The following is a 23,174-nucleotide window of genomic DNA, read 5'->3' as shown; positions in this document are numbered from 1 at the left end:
AGATGATCACCTTCCCCAAGACACCTGGCATCCTGCCATCCTGCAAAGCCTGGAGTTGATCTGCGGACCTCCCAGCACAGGTTTACGCCCTCAGTCAGAAGTCAGCACGTGCTCAAAATGAAAAGATAGTTACAGAGTAGGGCCCAAAGAGACTCCCGCTGGAGGAGCGGTACTTGTGTAGCTGTGGCGACTTTGCTTCGAGGGACACATTCGCGAAGGGTCGTTGACTCGGTGCGCTCAGGGCTCCCTTGAGCCACCCTGGCCCGGGCATTTAAATTGGAAGGAGCGTTCATTCCCCAGACCGGTTAGCGCCACAGTGGCAGGGAAGCGGTAGGTAAAGGAAAGCAGGTGGGATATGATGGCCGCTCTGCTTCCCGAAAGCCTTCTGCTCGGTCCCCTGTTGGGTGGGAGGACGTCGCCCGGGTGCCGGTGTGCAGAGCGCAAGCGGGGACCTGGGCTGCCGCCCATCCCGGGGGGCGCGTGTGCGCGTGCGCGCGCGTCGCCGTGGTAACCGCGGCGGGGGAAAGGCGCTGAATCACCGGCGCGCGCTTTCCCAGCGCCTGCAAAAGCTGCGGCGGGCGGGGAGCCCCCGGGGGTGCAGCCTTGCTGGACTGGTGCTTTCCCCCGCCGGCCCGGCTGGCCCGGCGCTGTCACTGCTGCAGGTAAGAGCGCAGTCGTATCCTCAGCCTGCCTTGGGTTGGGTCCGGAGTCGCTCCTCGGGGGCTGTGTCCAGGGAAGAGGACGCGAGGGCGCTGCTCCGGCGGGGCGGTACCTCCGAGAGCAGTTGCGCGCGCGAGGGTGTGAGTGTGTGTGTACGGCTGGCGGTGACGGCGAAGGGGAGCGAGTGGGACGGCGAGGGATGCCCCGGGCCAGAAGCACCGACTGGGGCGAGCTTCGGTGTCACCAGCTGTGACCCCAGGTACCTACTTCCCAGCCCGACTGGCCGAGTGATAGCAAGGGAGGGCAGCAAGTAGGCAGGTTGTGCCAAAGAAAATAGAATCAAGACACCCCGAGTTCGGGAGGTGCATTTCTTAAGATTCTTCTAAACACCTAGGAAAGGGCATTTCCCGATTCTGCGCCGATTGTCTCTTAGTAGGGTGGAGTAGAGGAAATTTGGGTGTTTTTCCCCAGCGTCACGAATTGCATTTCATAGACCTGAAAAATCGTTTTATGTAAACTTCATTTGGTACTGTTTATGTGATTTTTGCTATCATTTACTAAATGCGTTTTGTCTCTATTCTTTACCATAATCCGGAGCTTAAAACCTTTAAAAGGCTTTCTCTTCTTCCCTTTGAATTCCCTCCAAGGAGTGTCACAAATTAATCAGGAGCATAATAAACCTGAGATCTTAAGAGTCATCATTCTGAAGATCATTTGTTCTCATAATTACATAAAGAGAGGAAAAATATGATACAGATACTCACATACATCTTTATTGCTGGTTTGTTCATCTAAACACTTTTGTTTGTGGGTTAAATGTTGGCGTTTTTTTCCAGTGCTTGAAAAGTTGAATGATGTTTTTTGATACTAATAGAAAAAATAAATTGTAGACAACCCCCCCGCCAAAAAACACAAGAATTTTTGAAGTGAATTTAGTGTTTATTTCTTTATTCCTGAAATACATGTTCACTGTCCAAATGCTTGTTTCTTTATATTATAAGCAGACTGCAATCATAGAGACTGCTGAAATTATATTGAATGTAAAATTGTATTTTATGCTTATTATTTTATGGTTTTAATACAGATGAGGAAAACCGGAGATATCAATTCAGTTATAGACTTAAGAGTCATAGAGAAAGCTGAATTACGCTGTGATTTGAGAAAGAGAAATGTAAACATATTATATGAGGACTTTTTAGAACCACAGGTGATAGAAAGACTTATCACACCTTTGTCATGTAAAATACCAAGGCAGGAACTTAATTCCCTTTCATATTAATGAAAATAATTCAGCCAAAATCTTTATGAATTAAAAATAGTCAGTACGTTCCTAGGAGTGATAAAGAAAGAAAGAAAAATAGTCAAAAGAGAGCTTTTGTAATTTAGTAACATAAAAGAATAGATTCACTGTTAAATTTTCTTGACTTATTTTTTTTTTTCCTAGACAAATAGACAAGCATCCTTTCAATAAATACAGTAAATCCTCATTTACTGTTGAACATAGGTTGTGGCAAACTGTAACTTTAGGTAAGTAAAATGACACGTAATGAAACCAATTTTATGCACTCACACACCCACACTCACTCACACTCTGGGACCACGTAAACAACGGCAGTGAACCTAAAGGGCACAGCTTTGGAATGTGGGAGGAAACCGGAGTACCTGGAGAAAAACCTATGCAGACTTTGGGAGAACGTGTAAACTCCACACAGACAGTGGTTCTTGCTGGGAATTGATTCTTTTCTCACCAACTATAATGAATCGACGTTATTTGAGGACCTGCTACATGTAGAATGAGGCATGCCTGTCTCTGGGGCAGTGCTGTAAGTTGCCAGGTCAGGTGGCCTGGGTTTGGTGGTGACTCTGCCACTTAGTAACTGTGTCATATTTAGCAAATTCCCTAACCTTCTAAACCTCAGTTTCCTCATCTGTAAAGGAAAGATAGTAATAGGACCCACTAAATACAATTCCTATAAGAATTAAAGTAATATAGCACTCTGGGAGGCCGAGGTGGGAGGATTGCTCCAGGTCAGGAGTTTGAGCCCAGCCTGAGTAAGAGGAAGACCCCGTCTCTACTAAAAAATAGAGAGAAATGATTTGGACAGCTAAAGATATATATAGAAAAACTTAGCCGGGCATGGTGGCGCATGCCTGTAGTCCCAGCTACTCGGGAGGCTGAGGCAGAAGGATCACTTGAGCCCACGAGTTTGAGGTTGCTGTGAGCTAGGCTGACGCCACGGCACTCTAGCCCAGGCAACAGAGTGAGACTCTGTCTCAAAAAAAAAAAAAAAAAGAATTAAAGTAATAAATACAAGAGTTCTTTGCTCATTGCCTGGCATGCAGTAACATCTCAAGAAAAGTTACTATTTTTGAGATAAGTTTTCAGGAAATGTTTTCCATACCTTCAAAATAATTTGGCACTCAAAATTAGAATTATTTTGCTAGGACCATAGCTTGTTCTGATTTATGATGTCAAATCATTATAAAATGCATAAATTTTTTCCCGGCTGGGTATGGTGGCTCACGTCTGTAATCCTAGCTCTTTGGGAGGCCAAGGTGGGAGAATTGCTTAAGGCTGGGAGTTCAAGACCAGACTGAACAAGGGCATATCTCTACAAAAAATAGAAAAATTATTAACAGCTGGGCATGATGGTACACACCTGCAGTCCCAGGTACTCAGGAGTGTGAGGTTGCATTGAGCTACAATGATGCCACTGCACTCTAGCCCAGGCAACAGAGCAAGACCGTGTCTCAAAATTAAAAAAAAAAAAAACAACCCATAAGTTTTTCCTTGCAACATTTTTATCATTTTTATAACAATAGCAAATATAATAATCATAATTATAAAGTCATGTCAATTTAATATTTAGGTAATTTATTTAATACCCTGAGGAAGGAGCTTTACTTTAGTAGGTCTGGAATAATTGGTAGGTTATTGTTCTGTTTTTATTTATTTATTTTTAATTTTTTTTTTAGAGGCAGAGTCTCACTCTGTTGCCCAGGCTGGAGTGCAGTGATGTGATCATAGCTCACTGCAGCCTCCAACTCCTGGCCCCAAGCGATCCTCCTATGTTGGCCTCCTAAAGCACTGGGATTACAGGTGTGAGCCATTGGGCCCAGCCCTATTTGCTTTTTAAAATCTGTATTTTTAGACATTCTTGTGAATTCAATAACGAGAAAATATTTTCTTATTTATTTTTACTAAGCGGTAAAAATGGTCAAACCAAAATAACATGTTTTCTCATCATTTTGCAGTCTATTAACAGATGTTTGAGTTTCAGAGTAAGGGTTCTTAAAGAAATGACACACAAGTAGGTAAAGGTATGGTGTTGGAGTTTTAGTTCTGTTCTCTTCTAAATAATACTGTAGAATTATGTTGCCTGCCAACTCACTAGCCATTCTTTTCCTTAAGTTCAGAAAAGCAAGGGATTCTAGTAAACATCTATTTAATTTAAGCAATGTTTCTTTGAATAAGAGGATAACTCCAGCCTCAAAATAAATTTTCAAAGTTGGGGGTCATTCTGTGCTATAAAACATCAGAATTATAAGCACTGAGGATAAATTAACTCCAGTGTTGCTACTCACAAGCATTACAGTTCATAGTATGTTTTTTCATGTGGTGGTAAGAAAGTACAGGCTACCCTTTTCTGGGATAACAATCCTATTCTAGGATTGTGATTCTATCAGCATACCTTACCATCTTTTGCTGTTGTCATTAAGATGAAGGATAGGATGTGTAGCTGCACTTTCCTGTGGTAAATACAACATTGTTGCTGTCAGAATTTTTTCAAAATAACCCCTTAGGATATCTTATTTTCAATAAAACCATATCTTTATTATCTCAGTATATTTGTACTTATCAAGAGGCTAAAATGTTGTGTTAATTCAGTATTTTCAACTTTCTTGTCCTAAAGTTACTACTAAATATCTAAATTCTAGGTGCCAAATGCTCAACATTTTATTGTAATATGGGAAAGGCCTTCTCCCCATACACATGATGTGATTCTGTGAGTATGCTACAGGCTGACTAGTCTCCATCTCCTTCCATCAGACTTTCCTATCCACTGCTATGCTGCAACCACTCTTCCTAAATCTGGAGAAACTTCTTCTGACCGCATTTTACTAGACTTCTACCCATTTGACCATTTTCACTTTCTTGAAACAAGTTCATCTTTTAGTTCATGAGTGCTATCCTTTAATCTCCTTCTGGGGTTACCTTTAGAAAGCAGATTAATGAACATGTCACTCCCCTGCATGTAAATCTTTAATGTCATGTCCATCAGGGGATGTATGGATTAACAAAATGTGGCAGATATACACAGTGGAGTATTATTCAGCCTTCAAAGGGAAGGGAAGTTTGACACATGCTACAACATGGATGAAACTTGAAGATATTAATAAGCCAGACACAAAAGAAGAATAATGTGTGATTCTATTTACATGATATATTTAGAATAGTCAAATTCACAGAGACAGAAAGTAAAAAGTGATTTGTAGGAACTAGGGGCAGAGGGGAACAAGGTGTTATTGTTTAATGGGTACAGAGTTTCAGTTTGAGATGATGAAAAAGTTCTGGAGATAGATAGTGATGATGGTTGCCACTGAACCGCCCGTTTAAAAATGGCTAAAATGTCAAATTTTATGTATATTTTACTATGGTAAAAATTTTTAAAAAGTATCTTTAACATCTCCCCAAGACCTCCTAAATGAAGTACAGCTCTCTTAATGCGACCTATAGAGTTTTTTAATATTTCTTCTTAGTCTACCTTTTCGCACTCTTACCTCATCATAACCTACACATATCTACATTCCATGCATGTGGAACCACACTCAAAATATGTCATCCCTTGCAAGATCACATGCCTTTTTTGTGCAGTCAATTCCTACAGTCTAGAATGCTGCCTTTTCTTCAACAAACAACACTCATCGCTTAGGATAGAGCTTACACATCACATTTCTGAAGTTTCCCTAATCCCCTTATCCCTCTTTCCTTGATGGCTTTCTTGCTTGCTTGGCATGCCTCCATTATATCACTTACCCCATTACTGTATAGTGTAAACTTTGACAGAGCAGGGACTATGTTTTATTTTCAGCTTTCACTTTATTATTATTTAGCATTTTAGTTTGAATAATTTTTTTTATTATTTGCCAACATGTTAGCCAATTTCTAGCTTACTAATGCTTCTTCCATCCTTCTCTGTTCAGCTTTCCTTTAGTAACTTTTTTAGTGAGAATCTATGAGTAGTAAACTCAGTGTTTATCTTTAAAAACCTTATTTCATTGGTATTCTTTTTGTTTTGTTTTGTTTTCTGTGTTTTTGAGACAAAGTCTCACTCTGGCACCTTGCCTGGAGTGCGATCATAGCTCACTGTAGCCTCAAATTCCTGGGCTCAAGCGATCACCTCAGCCTCCCAGGTAGCTAGGACTACAGGCATACACAACCATGCCTGGCTAATTTTTTATTTTTTGTAAAGATGGGGTCTTGCTATGCTGCCCAGGCTAGTCTCAAACTGCTGTTCTTAAGCAATCCTCCCACCTCAGCCTCCCACAGTGCTGGGATTACAGGCATGAGCCACCGTGCCTCGCCTTATTGTTACCCTTTAATGATAGTTTAGTGAGTATAAAGTTCTAGGTTGGCAGTTTTTGTCCTTCAGTACTTTGAAGATTTTATTTCATTTTATTTCAATTTAGATTCTATACCTGCACACCAAGCAGACTTGGGGTTCTGATTTCCCCTGGGTGATTTTTTTTTTTTTTTTTTTTTTGCCCCAAGGATTTGCAAGTATCTCTCCTTTCCCAGCTGATAAGCAGGGTTCTTCTCTGGGACAGTTCCTCGGGGCTCATTCTTTCATCAATAAAGCTCATCCCAACTCTCTGCCCCTGCGGCGTAAGGCCATATGTCCTGTTACAAAGTGGCCCCTGAAAGCCCAGCCCTTGCTCTTAAGGCCTGTATTCAGGTCTCAAACTCTTGTGGGCAACCCACAATGTCATCTCCTGATTTCTGCTTTGGCCTTGTTTTTTCTTATATTTCTGACACATAGAGATTCCCTTTCTTTTGAGCTTAGCTATGTATTAATAAAAATGTTTTTTGATTACATATACATGTACCCCACTTAGCCCGGAAATGGAAGCCTCGCCTGGAAAATAGTATTCTACTGGGTGGTTAAAATAGAGTCCGCATAAAGAGGCATATCTTGGCAATCCTTCTTCCATTTGCTTTCAATCTTACATTGACGTGCCTCCGGTTTTTTTTTTTTTTTTTTTTTTTTTTGAGACAGAGTCTCACTTTGTTGCCCGGGCTAGAGTGAGTGCCGTGGCATCAGCCTAGCTCACAGCAACCTCAGACTCCTGGGCTTAAGCCATCCTACTGCCTCAGCCTCCCGAGTAGCTGGGACTACAGGCATGAGCCACCATGCCCGGCTAATTTTTTTTTTTTTTTTGTATATATATTTTTAGTTGGCCAGATAATTTCTTTCTATTTTAGTAGAGACGGGGTCTCACTCTTGCTCAGGCTGGTCTCGAACTCCTGACCTCGAGCGATCCACCCGCCTCGGCCTCCCAGAGCTAGGCTCCGGTTTCTTTTAGCCCCTATTCATGTGATTCATTAGTCTTTTTAGGCCACAGTAGTATTTGTGAGTCTCTTCATAGTATTTCATAATGTCAATAGATGCCCACCCACTTGACTGTTGCATTAGTTTGCTATTACTGTGGAACAAATTGCCATAAACTTAGTGGCTTAAAACAACACTCATATAATAGTATCTTTAGGGTCTCATTAGGCTCAAATCAAGTAAGTTGTCATTTGAGGCTCTGGGGAAGAATCTGCATCTAAGCCTATTCTGGCTGTTGGCAGAATCCAGTTCCTTGAGGTTGTAGGACTGATGTCTGCATTCTTCCTGGCTGTCATCTGGGGGTTTCTCTCAGCAACTGTAGGCTGCTCTCAGGTCCTTTCCACCTGGCCCCCTCCGTCTTCAAAGCCAGCAGTGGAGGATTTCTCTCATATTGAATATCTTCTCTCTGACTTCCCTTTCTCTTGCCAGCTGGAGAAAATGCTCTGCTTTTAAAGGGTTCATATTATAGGTTAGGACTGTTTGGACAATCTTCCAGTTATATCTGCAAAATCCCTTTTGCCATGTAGTATAACATAATCATGGGAGTAACCACAAGGGGTGAACATCATGGGGCTAGCTTAGAATTCTGCCTATCACACCTGCTGATATTTGCTGTTTCTTTCCTTGACCATTTTCCCATGAGTGCACCTGGAGCTCAGGAAAACTTACATTTTAATATTCATTGCAATGCTCTTTCTTTGGTTTTGATAGGTTTGGCAATATTACAGTACTTGTATGTCTTTTGTCATCTTTTATGAGTCAAATTGTTTTTTAGTACATAGAATACACGACAGAAAAAGAGACTATGGCAGATTCAACAAGACACGTTGTAGAACTCAACGTGACTCAGGATAGTGTGTGTTACAAGGTATGTGTATGTATATTTTATCCTGCATGGCCATGTGTTTGTTGGAAAGATAGTCCATGTGTTAGTCTGCCAGGCTGGTAGAAGTCCCCATCAAACCTGTTTTATTCATTTTTGTATTCCTAACATATAGCACCAAGCTCATTCATGATAGGTTTTAAATAAATGTTTTTTGGAGAACGCTGTGGAATTTGACAATTTTTGTGTTTCTCTACCTTGTCTTTGATAATATGTAATTTCTTAATTTATCCAAATTAATTTTGTCCCTGCATTTGAAATTAATAATGTATTTCTCTTCTTCTCCTTTTTCTTCTTTTTTTTTTTTTTAACTATTCACATTAATTATTTTGCTTGTCTTTTGAACATTCAAGTAAATTTTCTTCCTATTTGGTAATAGACGGTTGTCATTACAGCATTTATTAAGTAGTAATTCTCATCCTATTGTTTTTGTTACTTGAAGTATGTTAGAGTAAGCCCTAATAAAAAGTAATTTTGGTTTTTACATTTTAGAAGATTTTTTTTGTTTTATAATGAGTATTAGAATCTATCATTGCCTCTTCTCATTTTCCAAATATCCTTCCATATTTTTGCCCATTTATATTTTCAAATTAATTTTATTAGTATTTTAAAGCATTTTGTTGGATTTTAATTCACTCTTTGTTTTTCTGTTAACCCCAACATATTGTCTTTATTATTTGTTGTCCCTCCATGCTGTGTGGGGTGACTCACGCCTGTAATTCTAGCACTCTGGAAGGCCGGGGCAGGTGGAACGTTTGAGCTCAGGAGTTCGAGACCAGCCTGAGCAAGACTGAGACCTCGTCTCTATTAAAAATAGAAAAAATGAGCCGGACAACTAAAAATAGAAAAAATTATCCAGGTGTGATGGTGCATGCCTGTAGTCTCAGCTACTCGGGAGGCTGAGGCAGGAGGATTGCTTGAGCCCAGGAGTTTGAGGTTGCTGTGAGCTAGGCTGATGCCACGGCACTCTAGCCCAGGCAACAGAGTGAGACTCTGTCTCAAAAAAAAAAAAAAAAAAAAGTTACTGTTCCTCCAGGTTAAACAAGGTTTCAGTCTCCACTTATTCACATCTTCCATTATCTCTCCCAGTATAGTTTTATGATCATATTTAAAAGAAATTCTCTGTCACACCCTAAGTTATCTTGCATATCAGGAATGCTTTTGGTCATGCCTAGGAATGGGATCTCTCTGATTAGCATAGTTTCCACCTGTGTATTTGTGTATACAGAGATGCTCTTGCTTCTGAGAACTTTGCTACTTTTTTGCCAGCCTGGTTATATTAACCACAATGCTGATATTTCTTTTATCAGCTTGATGGTTTTAAGGAGAAGGAAATATCTTGTGTTATCACTCTTTCCACCATCTCTCCAATTACCTGATTCTTAGAAAGCTGAAAAAGGAGGATTTGGAACTTTTTCTCTGCCTGTGTTTTCTCCCAGTAGGTCCCTGGCCCTCCCTTTGGAGCCCCACACAATCTGCTTACTCCCCATTCCACACAAATGCCCTACCCGTGTTTAAAACCAGTGCTGGATCATGTTTCCCTTAATTCTGCTTGATCTCCTAATAGGGAGTCATTTTATACTGTAATTGTGAAGCATTGTCACTGTTGCCAGTAAATTCCTCAGTAATCCTCTGTGTTGATTGGCTCAAGTTTGCTAGAACTGATATTGCTTTATCAACTTTCAGGGGAGAAAGTTAGAACATAGAATAATAGTACTGAAAAATTGCCAAGTTCTTACAGTCTTGGCTTGGCATCCAGCTATATGTGTTGTCTAGATTCTTTCACCTTCTCTCCTTCATTTTTTGGTGAGGATTTTGCAGCTTGAGAGCCTTTGTAGGTGTAGGACAAGCTGGTCTAAGTCTCCTTTACAGGTACTTTCTGAACTGCTTTCTTTCCAGTATGACTCCCGGGCAGGTAAGGAGTGGAGTGTGACTCATAAATAATTTGTCAACCGCTTTGGCAAGGGAAAGTGCTGAAGGTGAGAAAGGCCAGGAAAAACCAACCTTGACTCATTTCATCTTTTGTATTCTGTACCCATTGAAACTTAGAAGATTATTTTGGAGAAACTGGAAACTTGTTATTGGTGAGCCACAGAGCTTCAACCGATTCAACTAGAATATTCTGTATTTGCGTTGGCGATAACAATATCTGTCTTATCTGTCTTAGAGTGTTACTGGGATGCTCAAATAATATGATGTATATGAAACTGCCTTGTGAATGCAAAGGACTATGATAAATGGCTATTATATTGATAATAGTGATGATGAATATTACAAGTCATTTATTTCCTTGTTATTAATAGGATGGATTATTAATTGACAATATTCTACCTTTTTTCCATTTTGCTCCTTTTGCTTCAGAAGGAAGAAGTGAACAGTTTTTATTTACTTAATGCTGGAAAGTTCAATCCTAAAGGAAAACTTTTTGGCTGGCTGATCATAGGGCTGCTGATAAATAGAATTGAAAGATTGAACAGTATAGGAACAGTTTGCCTGATTTCAAAGCTGCCTTCAGAATTTGGCACAAAGGAGATTCACTTTAATTAACACACAAAACATGTAGTCTCTGGACCCACATAGGGCAGAGCCTGGCTGGGCTGCAGTTGCTGGCACGGGTGTCTGTACTCTTGCTGGTCTTCCCTTGGGCACGTTTTCTAAGGGTGATAATTTAGTTATTATAGCCCAGGGCAAAGCACCTACTTGATAGCAGTGGTGACCCCATTAGATAAGAATTGAATTTAGAAAGAAATAAAAGTGCTGAGCCAATGGAAAGCTAAGCTGTTCCCATAATTAGGGGAGACTATTTAAAGCACCATGATGTACACTCAAGCTTTCACCTCTACAGTTTTTCCTCTGAATGCAGGGAACAGTCTCCAGGAGCAGAAAACTGTGGTGTTATTTTATAATAGAAGGGCTGTGAGACAGTGCCTTAATCTGAGACAGTTTGGAAAAGATGGTAAAATATTTACTATGGCAACTGGTGCTTATTTGTCTGTTACTGTTTCTTCCTCCCAGCGTACACCCCATAACTGCATGTTGTCTATTTGCTTTTGAATTGTTCTCCTATCCGCTTTATCAGGTGGACCCTCCTCCCTGCAATTGAGTGGGAAATCACCACGCTGCTTTTTATTAATAGCCCCGTTTCTCTGACTCCTGGAGTCCGAGGTGCTCAGGCGGTACACCCACAGCTGCGTTCACCACTGAGGTGGAAGGCTGCCTTGGCAAAGATAGCTTTTGTCAAAGTAGTGACTGATAAAGCAAGGCAAGAGGACTAATAGGAAGAAGAGATCTCTGGTTGTCCCAGGGGCTAAGCTGAAATAGGAATACTGCTCTGTCTTGAGTTTACAGAAAAGCAGGGGTTTGCCAACATTTTTCCTCACTCAGTAAACCACAAATGGGACAAACTATAAATACAGCCTGTTCTTAATAGTCTACAGGACAATGCCATGCAGATGATCCATTTGGATCTCTGAAATAAGCCCCCTTTGGGCCGATTTCACTTCCACAGATAGGGAAGCTGCACCTTGCCCTTGGCTGAGTCTGCAGAAACATTTCACTCCAGTGTTATTTATAAGAGCCAAAGAGCAGGAAAAACCCTCATTGTCTGGCAATAAGAAATAGTGCAGTAAACTGTAGTAATCACCTTAATGGAATGTTGCAAAATAACAAAAAAAAATTATGAAGAATGTAACAGTGAAGGATATTTGTGATAAAAACATATTAAATGAAAATAAGCACTGTTACTCTAAGATGATAGCTTTGCTAAAGTATCTGCACACATATTGAATAAACCAAAGGAGAACGTAAAAGAAGCAAATAGTCATTTGTTAGCATGATTTGACTGTAATTTTTTAGTGTAGGTTTTTGTCTTGCTACTTAAAGGTGGATTTATTTCATTCACTCAGCCTCCATCCAGGCAGTGAGCTAGAGCCCGGGGAGACAGATGCATCCAATAAAAGATATTTCTTCTGGGGTGTACCTCTCCAGAGTTTTGTAATATATAATTTTAAAAATCATACTTATCCCCTTGATAAACAGTTTTAGCTCAGATATAATGTAGTAGCCAAAGGAACAGCAATGTTTAGCCAGAAGGTTTGTTTCATAGCTCATTTTGGTTTTTTATTTCAAAAACCAGTACCAGCCATGATAAAGTCTCACCATTCAACATCTGTAACTTCTGGCTACAAAGTACCATATTCTCGGATGGATGTTTCACATATTTTGAGCCCTTTGTCATTGGTTCCGTCATTGGCTAGCTTCCTTTGGGCAGAGATGAAAGAAAAGCCCCAGGATCTAAAGGCCTAAGTTATTCTTTCTTTCTCAATATAAGGTAGATAGCGTTTTTCACCCTAAACTTAGAAAATGCTCTTTGTTCTAGGTACTCCACAGAGTCAGTAATGGGAAAATTTCAGAAAGTCCTTCTTTTTTTTTTTTTTTTTTTTTTTTTTTGAGACAGTCTCACTCTGTCCCTCTGGGTAGAATGAGTAGTGTCATCACAGCTCACTGCAACCTCAAACTCCTGGGCTCAAGCAATCCTCCTGCCTCAACCTCCCAAGTAGCTGGGCCCACAGGCGTGTGCCACCATGCCTGACTAATTTTTTCTACTTTTGGTGGAGGCTAATTTTTTCTGTTTTTGGTAGAGACGGGGTCTCGCTCTTGCTCAGGCTGGTCTCAAACTACTGACCTCAAGCGATCCTCCCGCCTTGGCCTCCCAGAGTGCTAGGATCCTAGGTGTGAGCCACCACCATGCTTGGCTAGAAAGTCCTTCTTTTCAGAAGTACAAACAATGTTATTATGGGTTGCACATTATGTCCCCCAAAAGATATGTTCAAGTCCTCACCCCTGTGCCTGTGAATGTGACCTTATTTGAAAATAAGGTCTTTGCAGATGTTATCAAGTTAAGATGGAGTTATTAGAGGGCCCTTTATCCGATATGACTGAGGGCCCTTTATCCGATATGACTGGTATCCTTATAAGAAGAGGGAAATTTGGACCCCAGTGCACACCAGGAGAACTCCATGTGACAACAGAGGGAGAGATGAATGTTGCAGCTGCAAGTCAAGGAGTGCCAAGGACTTCTGGCCACCACCAGAAGTTACGAAGGGGCATAGGGGGATTCAACCCAGAGTCTCAAAGGGACACAGCCCTGCTGACACCTTGATTTCCAACTTCCAGCCTCCAGAACTGTGAGAGAATAATTTTCTATTGTTTTGAGTCACTCAGTTTGTTGTACTTTGTTATGGCAGCCCTAGGAAACTAATAAGGATGGCATAATGACATTGTCCCATATGTTCTTTCACTTTGTGTGTGTACGTGTGTGTGTGTGGGGGGGGGTGCACGCTAGGGGAATTCCCTCAACTCCATCTTTCACATATTTAACTTACCTTCAGCCATGTGGAAGAACTGTTTTGGAGCCAGATTGCCTGGCTTTGAATTCTGACTCAGCTAATTTTTACCTGTTTGAGTAAGAGACTTAATTTCTTTGACTTGGTTTCTGTAAGGGTGGAGAACCCCCTAGGGGCTCATGGCACAGGTGGAGAAAAATTTCTCATACAGAGATTAGGATATAAAAGTATAAAGTTTAATTTATCTTCTTAGAAGGAGAGAGAGAGAGAGAGAGAGAGAAAGAATGAGAGAGTGAGTGAAAGAAATAGGAAAAAAAGAGAGAGGAATTGTGTGGCAAGGTGCCCGAAAGAGAAGGGTGATCCCTGCACTGAGGCCAACTGGCTTGCTGATTTTATGGGGACAAAGAGAAAGGAAACAAAAAATAGTGATTGTTGTCAGTTGATAACAGAAGCGGCTGTGGAGTAATTAGTAGGAGGAGGCAGCTGCAAGACCTCAGGTTGTTGGTCTGTCTTGTTTTCTCTTCCCCTGGAGACTTGGTTGTCTCTGAGATCTAGTCAGGCTTGTTGCTGGGGATGTGATCTTGCCCCTGAGATATGGTTTTGGGCAGGAAACTAAGGCCTGGAGTTTGCATCCCTGCTCTCCACTCAGGAACTCCTCAGGGCTGTAAAAAGCAGATTCTCAAAAGCTGTTTTAAAAGATAAAGATTTACATTTCCTTTCTCTCTGTTTGGCTCTTTTTCAGATGTTCTGAAAAACAACTGAAAAACAGAACTCCCCATGAGGTGCCTGTTAGCGAGAGAGCTCATAAGGTTGATCTGTAGCTGTCAGTGGGGAAATTGTAGGATTAGATATTTTCCTGTTACTTTTGCAGGTCTGCCCTTTCAGTAGTTTTGCATATTTTTGCTTGTCTGAATATCGAGTTCAAGAAGCTTGGCTCCCCTACTCCCTACCAACGTTGGCAAAATATATTGAAAATAAGTTGCTAACTTTTTTTTCCAATGGTATGTTATTGACCAAGGAAATACAGAACAGGATTTTAAGCCAATTAATTTGGCACTGTTAAAATTAACAGCTATTAGTCGGTACTTTTTAGTCAGGCCAGAGCTATATTTGGTTTTCTCTGGCTGAAGCAGCCAGGGAATTGCTACTGTGTGATTTGCACCCCTGCTGCCAGCAAAATATGGCACTCTCAAGATCAGAAGGCATTATTTTATTTTAAGTTTTTCCCCCTTGCACGTTAAGGCCTCTCTGCAGATCCATCTGACTAGGTGAGAAATGTTCATGGGATATTTTGAAGACAGGCCAATCCCACCCCTCATGCACTTCCTGTCCTTTCTACTCAAGTTCATCCCTCAAACAGCTCTCCCCTCTCTTGTTCCTGTTCCATTTTCACTCTCTTGGCGGTGTTCACCAGTCTTGTGGCTTTGAATACCAAACATACCACGATGCCTCCCAGTTTGTCTCTCTAACCCCTCTCTCCCCAGCCTCTAGATGTGTTTATCCTGTGGCGTACTTGGCAGCTCCTCTTAGATGTCTTTCACGTTATGCTCCATTTTGGATAATGGCAGCCCCATTCTTCCAGTTGCTCAGTCATCTCTTGTCCTACGGCATAGATCTTATCCATCAGCACATCCTATGGGCACTGCCTTAAAATAAATCAGGAATCTGACTCCTTCAGTGCTACCGTGTGGTGTAAGATACCAACTTCTCACCTAGATTATTACATAAGCTGCTTACTTGTCTCTCTACTCTGCGCTTGACCCCTGCCTCTGTTTTCGACACAAAAGCTCAAGGGAGCTAATTCTGCAACACTTCCTATCTCACGGTGAAAGCCAAAGCTCTCTTATATTAACCTACGGCGTGGCCTCCTATTGCCTCCCTAACCTTACCTTCTAGTGCTTTCCCTTTTCCAGCCATGCTGACCTTCTTGCTGTTTCTGGAATACACAGGCATATTCCCTCCTCAAGCCCTGTATTTCTTATTCGCTCTGCCTGGAACTTTTTTCTCTCAACTGTCCACATAATTCACTTCCTCATCTCTTCTAAGTCTTTTCTCAAATGTGACCTTCTAAGTTCACCAATTCTTTCTTCAGCAGTGTCCAGTATGCTATTTAACCCATCCATTGAGCTATTAATATTAATAGCAAAAGTTACATCTTTTTATTTTTAGAAGTTTTGCTTGGTTGGCCAGGATTTTTTGTAAAAATCTTGTGCTTCACTACTTTTCTTATTATTTTAACATGAAAGCATTTCATTTTATATTTGTATGCCAGAATTCCATCATCTGAAATCTTAAAGACCTAATACTTCTGTTTTTTTTTCTGTTGCCTTTCTTCATGGTTCCTATGTGTCTTGTAATTTTGAATTGTGACTTCAGGTTTGTCTGGGTTTTCTGTGGGGTTGGGGAGAATTCTTCCAGAAAGGATTTATATTTGTCTCTGCTAGGTCCTGTGGCACTAACAAATTCAGGACAACTTTAAGTTAATTTCTTCCCCTGGGGATTATTGGACCAAAATAGTAATGAAAAGTTGAGCCCAGACATGTGTGAAGCAAACCTGTGTTTGCCAATTCTCAAGGGAGAAATTTTTCTTCATACAGAGCCCGGTGGCTAGATATTTTTTTTCCTCCTAGTCCACCCTTTTACGCATGAGGTTCTACCTCTTAAAGGTTCCTGGCTTCATGAGGCAGTTTAGTTCCAACCCCTCACCTTGAACGGGCCCAAAGCTCTGGCTTGTGTCCTCTGTGTATCCATTAAACTCACATCTCTAATTTGTACAAATCGGCAGTATCTCTGGCTGCTGCATCTTCACCATAGCTTTCCACCCTGATTTCTAGCTCCCTCTTTGTGTTTGGCCTTTGGGGCACATGCCTTTTTCTCTTGTGAGTATGGTTATATATTTAAAAGCACGTTTATTCTGTTTTTTCCAGCAATCTCAAGATTTTGCCATGTTTCCATTTTGCTAGATACAGAAATCCACACTTTTCCCACTCATAGATAATACTGTATTTTCTGTTTATAATCTGTATTTTTCATGTAATACAGTATCATGGACATTGTCTCATATCATTAAATGCTCTGCTATTAGATCATTTAAATGACTTCATGGTAATACATTGTAGGGATATACATTAATATTTAATCATGGCCTAATATTGGACATTTGGGGTTCCATTTTATTATTTTATATGTTTTAGGTATAACCTTGTACATTTAATAAATTTATTTTTATTTTTATATTATATTATATATTATTTTTATTTTTATTTTTTATATTTTATTTTTTATTATCTTTATTATGAGATTATATCCTTTCTACTTTTATGGTATTAAAATATCAATTTTTAGTTAAATGATCATAATATCAGTTTTTAAATTTGCTTAAATATCTTTACTTAACCATTCCTTTAACGTTTCCCAATTTTAAGGTCCTTTTTAATTCATTTCATTATTATTTTAATTCAGCATCATTATTTCTTTGTAATGTAACTGATGAGTTTGACTTGCTGAGTAACGTTTTATAGTTTTCTCATTACATTTGGAAGGGCATGGTGATAGATATATAGAAAACTAAGCAAGCGGCCTAGGCAATAGAGTAAGACTCTGTCTCAAAGAAAAAAAAAAAAAAAAGAAAACTAAGCAAGCGACCAAATAAGAAATTTATTAACTTCAAGGAAAACAAAAGTTTTTAAGAAAAAAGTGTATGATTATATGTGGCTTATTAGTGAAGAATATTCACATAGTTATAATAAAGTAAAATAAAACCTTGTGGAAAATAAAAGTTATTTTAAAAGTCTATGTCATTCTATATGGGGTTTTTAGAAAATAAACTGTCATAAATAACCTTATTAAAAATCATACTATAGCAAGAAATTATTAAGTAAATTATTCATCTTAAAAACATCAAGATAAATTAGACTTTTCTGGTATTTGGATATGATGAATTTTTAAAAATACCTCAAGAGGATCATGCTGAATCTTCTACATGATTAATTGGGTTTTTAAAATATCCTCAGTTTTCACGCCAATAATTCTTTATAAAGCCTTGTATTTGAAGAATATTTCCAAAAAGTATAAAATAACACAAGACAGAGGGGTCTTTAATGTCCACAAATAATGTCTTCTGTGGAAGAGTCTGGGAAAATTATTCACTTTGACAATTGTCTTCTTGGACTTTGAGTCCTCCTAGAAAGCATTGCCTTGCTTATAAGATAGATGTTGGTCAGCCTTATAGGAGAAACTCATATTTCTGATCATATTTTTTTTTTTTTAGTTAAGAGGGATTCTCTCTTTGACATACTGACTATAGATGGAATTAAAAAACTATGATAGAACCAGGACAGAGAAGTAGAGATGGGATGATTTGTGTATCTGTGTGTACCATGGTAGGAGGTAGCCAAGTCTTCATCTTTCATAGTGTGACTTAAAAGAAAATATTTGAAATGGAAAATTCATGAAATAATGATATATAAATTCAATCTTCTAAAAGGTGGAGGCAAGTAACAGAAAGAAGAGCTAAAAGAGTTGAAGGTAGACCTTCAGAGTAGGTCTTGGGGCAGGGGAGGGTGGGCGTGAAACTGTTGTTTTGTGGCACTATTTGCCTTTAAAAGTGATTACCTTAAAAATATTTATAGGCAACATAACATCTAGAGGGGAAATATATAAAAACATACTCTGGGAGTATGTTACTCCTACCTTGTCACTCACCTGATCAGTTTCCCTTTTCCTTTCCCTAACCATAACCACTGCTCTTAGTTTATTTTATATTCTTCTGTGATTCTTTTGTGCAAATACAAGCAAATAGGATATATAGAAATAAATACCTTCCTCTCTTCTTCACAAAGGTAACATACTATAGCCACTGACCTTGCTTGCTTTTTTTAACTTAATATCTAAAGATTTCAATAATACCAGTGTGTGAATACAGCTGCATAGCATTCCATTACCTGGCTATGTCACAATTTGTGAAACCAGTCTCCTGTCAATTGACATTTGGGTTGTTTACAATCTTTTGTTATTATTTATAATGCCACAGTCTACATCTGTCATTTCATATATATGCAAATAAAAATAAATAAAAAAGTAAAAAGGATGTATAATGTTAAACTAATTGTTAAAAAATTCAAAATATAAATTCATTTCATCCCAATAGCAAAAAAAGATAAAAAAAATCAAAGTATTTAACTCTAAATATTATATATGACAGTTCACTTTTAATTATTTAGGGGAAGATTTATCATTCATTTATTCATTTATACATTTGCCCAATAAATTTGAGTTCTTACTGTGTACCAACCCCTCTTATAGTTCCTGGGGGTATAGTTGCAACCAGACAAAGCCCCTGCCGTGTGGCTTATGATGTGATGCAGGAGAACCAGGCTTTGACATGCTGAGTGATGATGACATTGTGAGATCACTTGGCAGAGAGTAAGAATGACAGGGAGGGGCTGGGTGGTAAAACAATGTCATTCACTCTGCTACACCTAATTGCTTCGATTTTGTATAATAAACATTTATTGCTTTTGTAAATTTGAAGAAAACCCACTTAACTTTTTTTTTTTAATGGAAAGAGACACATACACATAAGGCAGCACAACATAGTGGAAAGAACATATTTTCTGGTGTCAGCCATACCCGGATTAGGCCCAATTCTTGGACACTTTAGCCTTTTTGAGCCTCAGTTTCATCACCTATAAAATGGGGATAATAATATATAATTGTTTTTCTCCCCCAGAGGATTAAAACTAATGCATGTAAAGTGCCAGGGACGTTATGAAATAAGTGATAGCTTTTACAAGTGTTCATTATAATTTGAGTACAGACTTATACTTGTCATAATCTAGCTTTGGGGCATATCCAAAGGAGGGAGCACTGACTTCATCTTGGAAGCTAGGTTTGGGAAGTTGAGGAAGGCTTTGTGAAAGAATTGGCTTTTGAGGCTGGGCGCGGTGGCTCACGCCTGTAATCCTAGCACTCTGGGAGGCCAAGGTGGGCGGATCGTTTGAGCTCAGGAGTTCGAGACCAGCCTGAGCAAGAACGAGACCCCATCTCTACTAAACATAGAAAGAAATTATACGGACAGCTAAAAAATATATATAGAAAAATTAGCCGGGCATGGTGGAGCATGCCTGTAGTCCCAGCTACTTGGGAGGCTGAGGCAGGAGGATTGCCTGAGCCCAGGAGTCTGAGGTTGCTGTGAGCTAGGCTGATGCCACGGCACTCACTCTAGCCCGGGCAACAAAGTGAGACTCTGTCTCAAAAAAAAAAAAAAAATTGGCTTTTGAGCTAAATATTTGTAGGATACAGGAGAGAGCACTGGGAAATTGGGGGGTGATAAAAGAAGATTGGGAAGAGAAGGGCTTGGAGAGATGGTTTGAAGCATTTACCTCCTCTCCTGAGGCATCTGTCCTAGCCATATGTCAGGACTGGCTAATGCTGGCTCCTTCCATCATTTGAATCAATATGTACAACATGCACACAATCTATCATAGTCCTAGGAGACCTGCCATGGGGCATCTTGGGGTCATTCTTACTTAATTGATTTGCATTTATTGGTCACAGCCACAGTGTGACTTTTTCTAATACCAAAAGTGAACTCAACTGCAGTGAAATGGAAAGAGAAATCTATGAGTAATACATATCCTCCTGTTCTCCACAGGATAGTTCTGGGCAAACCTTACCAAAAAACAAGGCAGTTAAGAAGTAAATATCAGATTCTGGCTATGTTGGATCCTGGCTGTCACATACAGGATTTTTTTTCTTCATACACTCAGCCCCAGCTGAGATGAAAGCTGTTAGCTGGCTTTGAAAAATAATTTGTTTCAGAGCAGCGTGGTAATTCCATCTCTTTGAAATAAAGGTTACTGAATTCAAAAAATTGAAAATTAAAATACAAATACATTCCTTTTGTTTGATGGCTTGTTTTCTAGGTCTTTCCCTCACTTTGGTCCTTTCTTTCACTCAAATAATGGTACCTCCTTGTGTTCTTTCTCTTGTTAGCCAGTTATTCACATTAAATGATTTTATAAATCTGTGGGGACTCGGGATATTGACTAAAATCTGGGTTGAACTATTACTTCCATGAGTGAAGTATAAATGTCAGCTCTTTCTCTTGACAGTGTTGTATGTGTAGACTTTCTTCTGAGCAGAGACATACACAAGCTGTGGTTCTAAATGAGCTGCCCAGGGCACAGGGGCATTTTGTCACAGCTAGGGTTGCCAGACAAAACAGTATAAGAATGGCCCAAATATTCCTAAATAAAAAAAATTGTTATTTGTCTGAAATTCATATTTAACTGAGAATCCTGTACTGTATTTTCATTTGCTAAATCTGGTCACCCTACTCATACTCCATGCCCCTCCGTTATGTGCAGAGAGATTCCCTTCCTACATGTACCCCTTTCCCCTTCTTGGGGCTCTCTGGTGTTATTCACTGGAGGTTCTTAATGATGAGTAGATCTAAGCCTCCAGGAACCAAAAGTAAAGGCAAGAATATTAAATTTATTTGTTTTTAAATGATTAAAGACATTCATATAATTCACTAAGTACAAAAGGCTATTTGTTTTTTAAAAAAGTCTTTCTCTGAGCCTTCTCCCCTAGTCAGCACAAATGTTAACAGTTTCTTGTATATTCTTCCAGAGATAATTTGATGCATTTTCAAGCAAATTCATATTTATATTTTTTCCTACTTCATCCCCTTTCCCACAAGTGATTAGTACTATATACAGTATTCTGCACTTTGCTTTCTTCACTTAACAAAGGGTCTTGGTATATATAAGCACATGAAGATATTCCTTTCTTCTTCACAAATGCAGGGTATTTCATTATGTGAGCAGACTATAATTTATTTAACCAGTCCCCTGCCGATGAACGTTTGGTTGTTTAGTTTGGTAATACCAATATTGCTCTGGGAATAACTTAGTGTGCACAAGATTTCATAAATGTTTAAGTGTATCTGGAGACTAAATTCCTAGAAGTGGAATTGCTGGGTTTTTGTGTAGTGTCACATTGCCCTCCACACAGATTATACCTATTTACACTCCCACCAGTAAGGGCTGAGAATGCCTGTCTACCTTAATTCTCACCAAAGCAGGGGAGTATGAGACTTTTTTCATATGTGACAATCTCTTAGGTGAGAATGATATCTTATCATTTTAATTTGCGTTTCTCTTTTTATGAGTAAGTTTGAGCATCTTTTGATACATTTAAGATGCCCTTTTTCTTGCCTATTTTCTTTTCTATGTCCTGTCTGTTGATGGACTATTTCTATTGGATTGTTATTGATTTGAGGGACCTTTTATGTGTTAGGAAAATTATTCTTTGTCTGTGATGCGAGTTGCAAATATTTTCCTGGTTTGTTGTTGATATTTTGACTTAGCTTATGGTGATGGTTTCATAAAGATTTTTTATTTTTCCATATACTTTATTAATGGATTCAATTTATTTATATTTTTCTAATATGATTTCTGAGTTCCTACCATACCCAGGCCTTCCCTGGGTAACCTCCTCTTTTCTTTCTTTCTTTTCTTTCTTTGTTTTTTTTTTTTTTTTTTTTTTTTTTTTTTTTTTTTTAGAGACAGGGTCTTGCTCTGTTGGCCAGGCTGGAGTACAGTGGGACGACAATCATAGCTCACTGCAACCTTAAACTCCTGGGCTCAAGCAATCCTCCTGCCTCAGCTTCCTGAGTATCTGGGACTACAGGTACGCACCACCACGCTGGACTAATTTTTCTTATTTTTTTGTGGAGACAGAGTCTTGCTATGTTGTCCAGGCTGGCCTTAAGCTCCTGGCCTCAAGCGATCCTCTTTCCTCGACCTCCCAAAATGCTGGGATTACAAGTGTGAGCCACCATACTCGGCCCCTCTTTCCTTCCTTCCTTCCTTCCTTCCTTCCTCCCTCCCTCCCTCCCTCCCTCCCTCCCTTCCTTCCTTCCTTCCTTCCTTCCTTCCTTCCCTCCCTTCTTCTTCTTCTTCTTCTTTCTTTCTTCCTTCCTTCCTTCCTTCCTTCCTTCCTTCCTTCCTTCCTTCCTTCCTTCCTTCCTTCCTTCCTTCCTTCCTTCCTTCCTTCCTTCCTTCCTTCCCTTCTTCTTCTTCTTCTTCTTCTTCTTCTTCTTCTTCTTCTTCTTCTTCTTCTTCTTCTTCTTCTTCTTCTTCTTCTTCTTCTTCTTCTTCTTCCTTCCTTCCTTCCTTCCTTCCTTCCTTCCTTCCTTCCTTCCTTCCTTCCTTCCTTCCTTTCTTCCTTTCTTTCTTTCTTTCTTCCTTTAGTAGCTTTATTGAGATATAATTCACGTATCATGCAGTTCATCCATTTAAATTGTACAATTCAATAGTTAGTATATTCACAAAGTTGTGTAACCATTACCACCATCTATTTTAGAATTTTTTTCATTACTTCAAAAAGAAACTCTGTACATCGTAGAATTTACTCCTCATTTTATTTCAATCTCCCAACTCCAGGCAATCACTAATCTACTTTTTGTCTATCTGGGTTTGTCTATTCTGCATACTTCATATAAATGGAATCATACAGTATGTGGTTCTTTCTAACTGGCTTCTTTCACTTAGAATAATGTTTTTCTTTTCTTTTTTTTTAAACAATATAATGTTTTCAAGATTCATGCATGTTGTAGCATATATCAGTACTTTATTTCTTTTTATTACCTAATAATACTCTTTTATG

General features: G+C 39.3%; 1 protein-coding gene across 3 annotated transcripts in view; it reads left to right on the top strand.

The window, feature by feature from the left end:
* The first annotated feature begins 561 nt into the window (after positions 1 to 561).
* The window catches only part of KIAA0319 (KIAA0319 ortholog), a 78,544-nt gene continuing 55,931 nt past the window's right edge, over positions 562 to 23,174 (top strand). Inside the window, exon 1 of one of the 3 annotated variants that reach the window (XM_045551895.1) lies at positions 562 to 662. The gene's annotated coding sequence lies outside the window, so the exon portion shown is untranslated. Of the gene's footprint in view, positions 663 to 821; positions 920 to 23,174 lie in introns of those variants that run through there. The other 2 variants (XM_045551893.1, XM_045551894.1) reach the window with 2 other exon arrangements.

This window comes from Lemur catta, chromosome 5 (assembly GCF_020740605.2).
Source record: "Lemur catta isolate mLemCat1 chromosome 5, mLemCat1.pri, whole genome shotgun sequence".
NCBI lineage: Eukaryota > Metazoa > Chordata > Mammalia > Primates > Lemuridae > Lemur > Lemur catta.
This window is presented reverse-complemented; position numbering and strand designations above follow the sequence as displayed.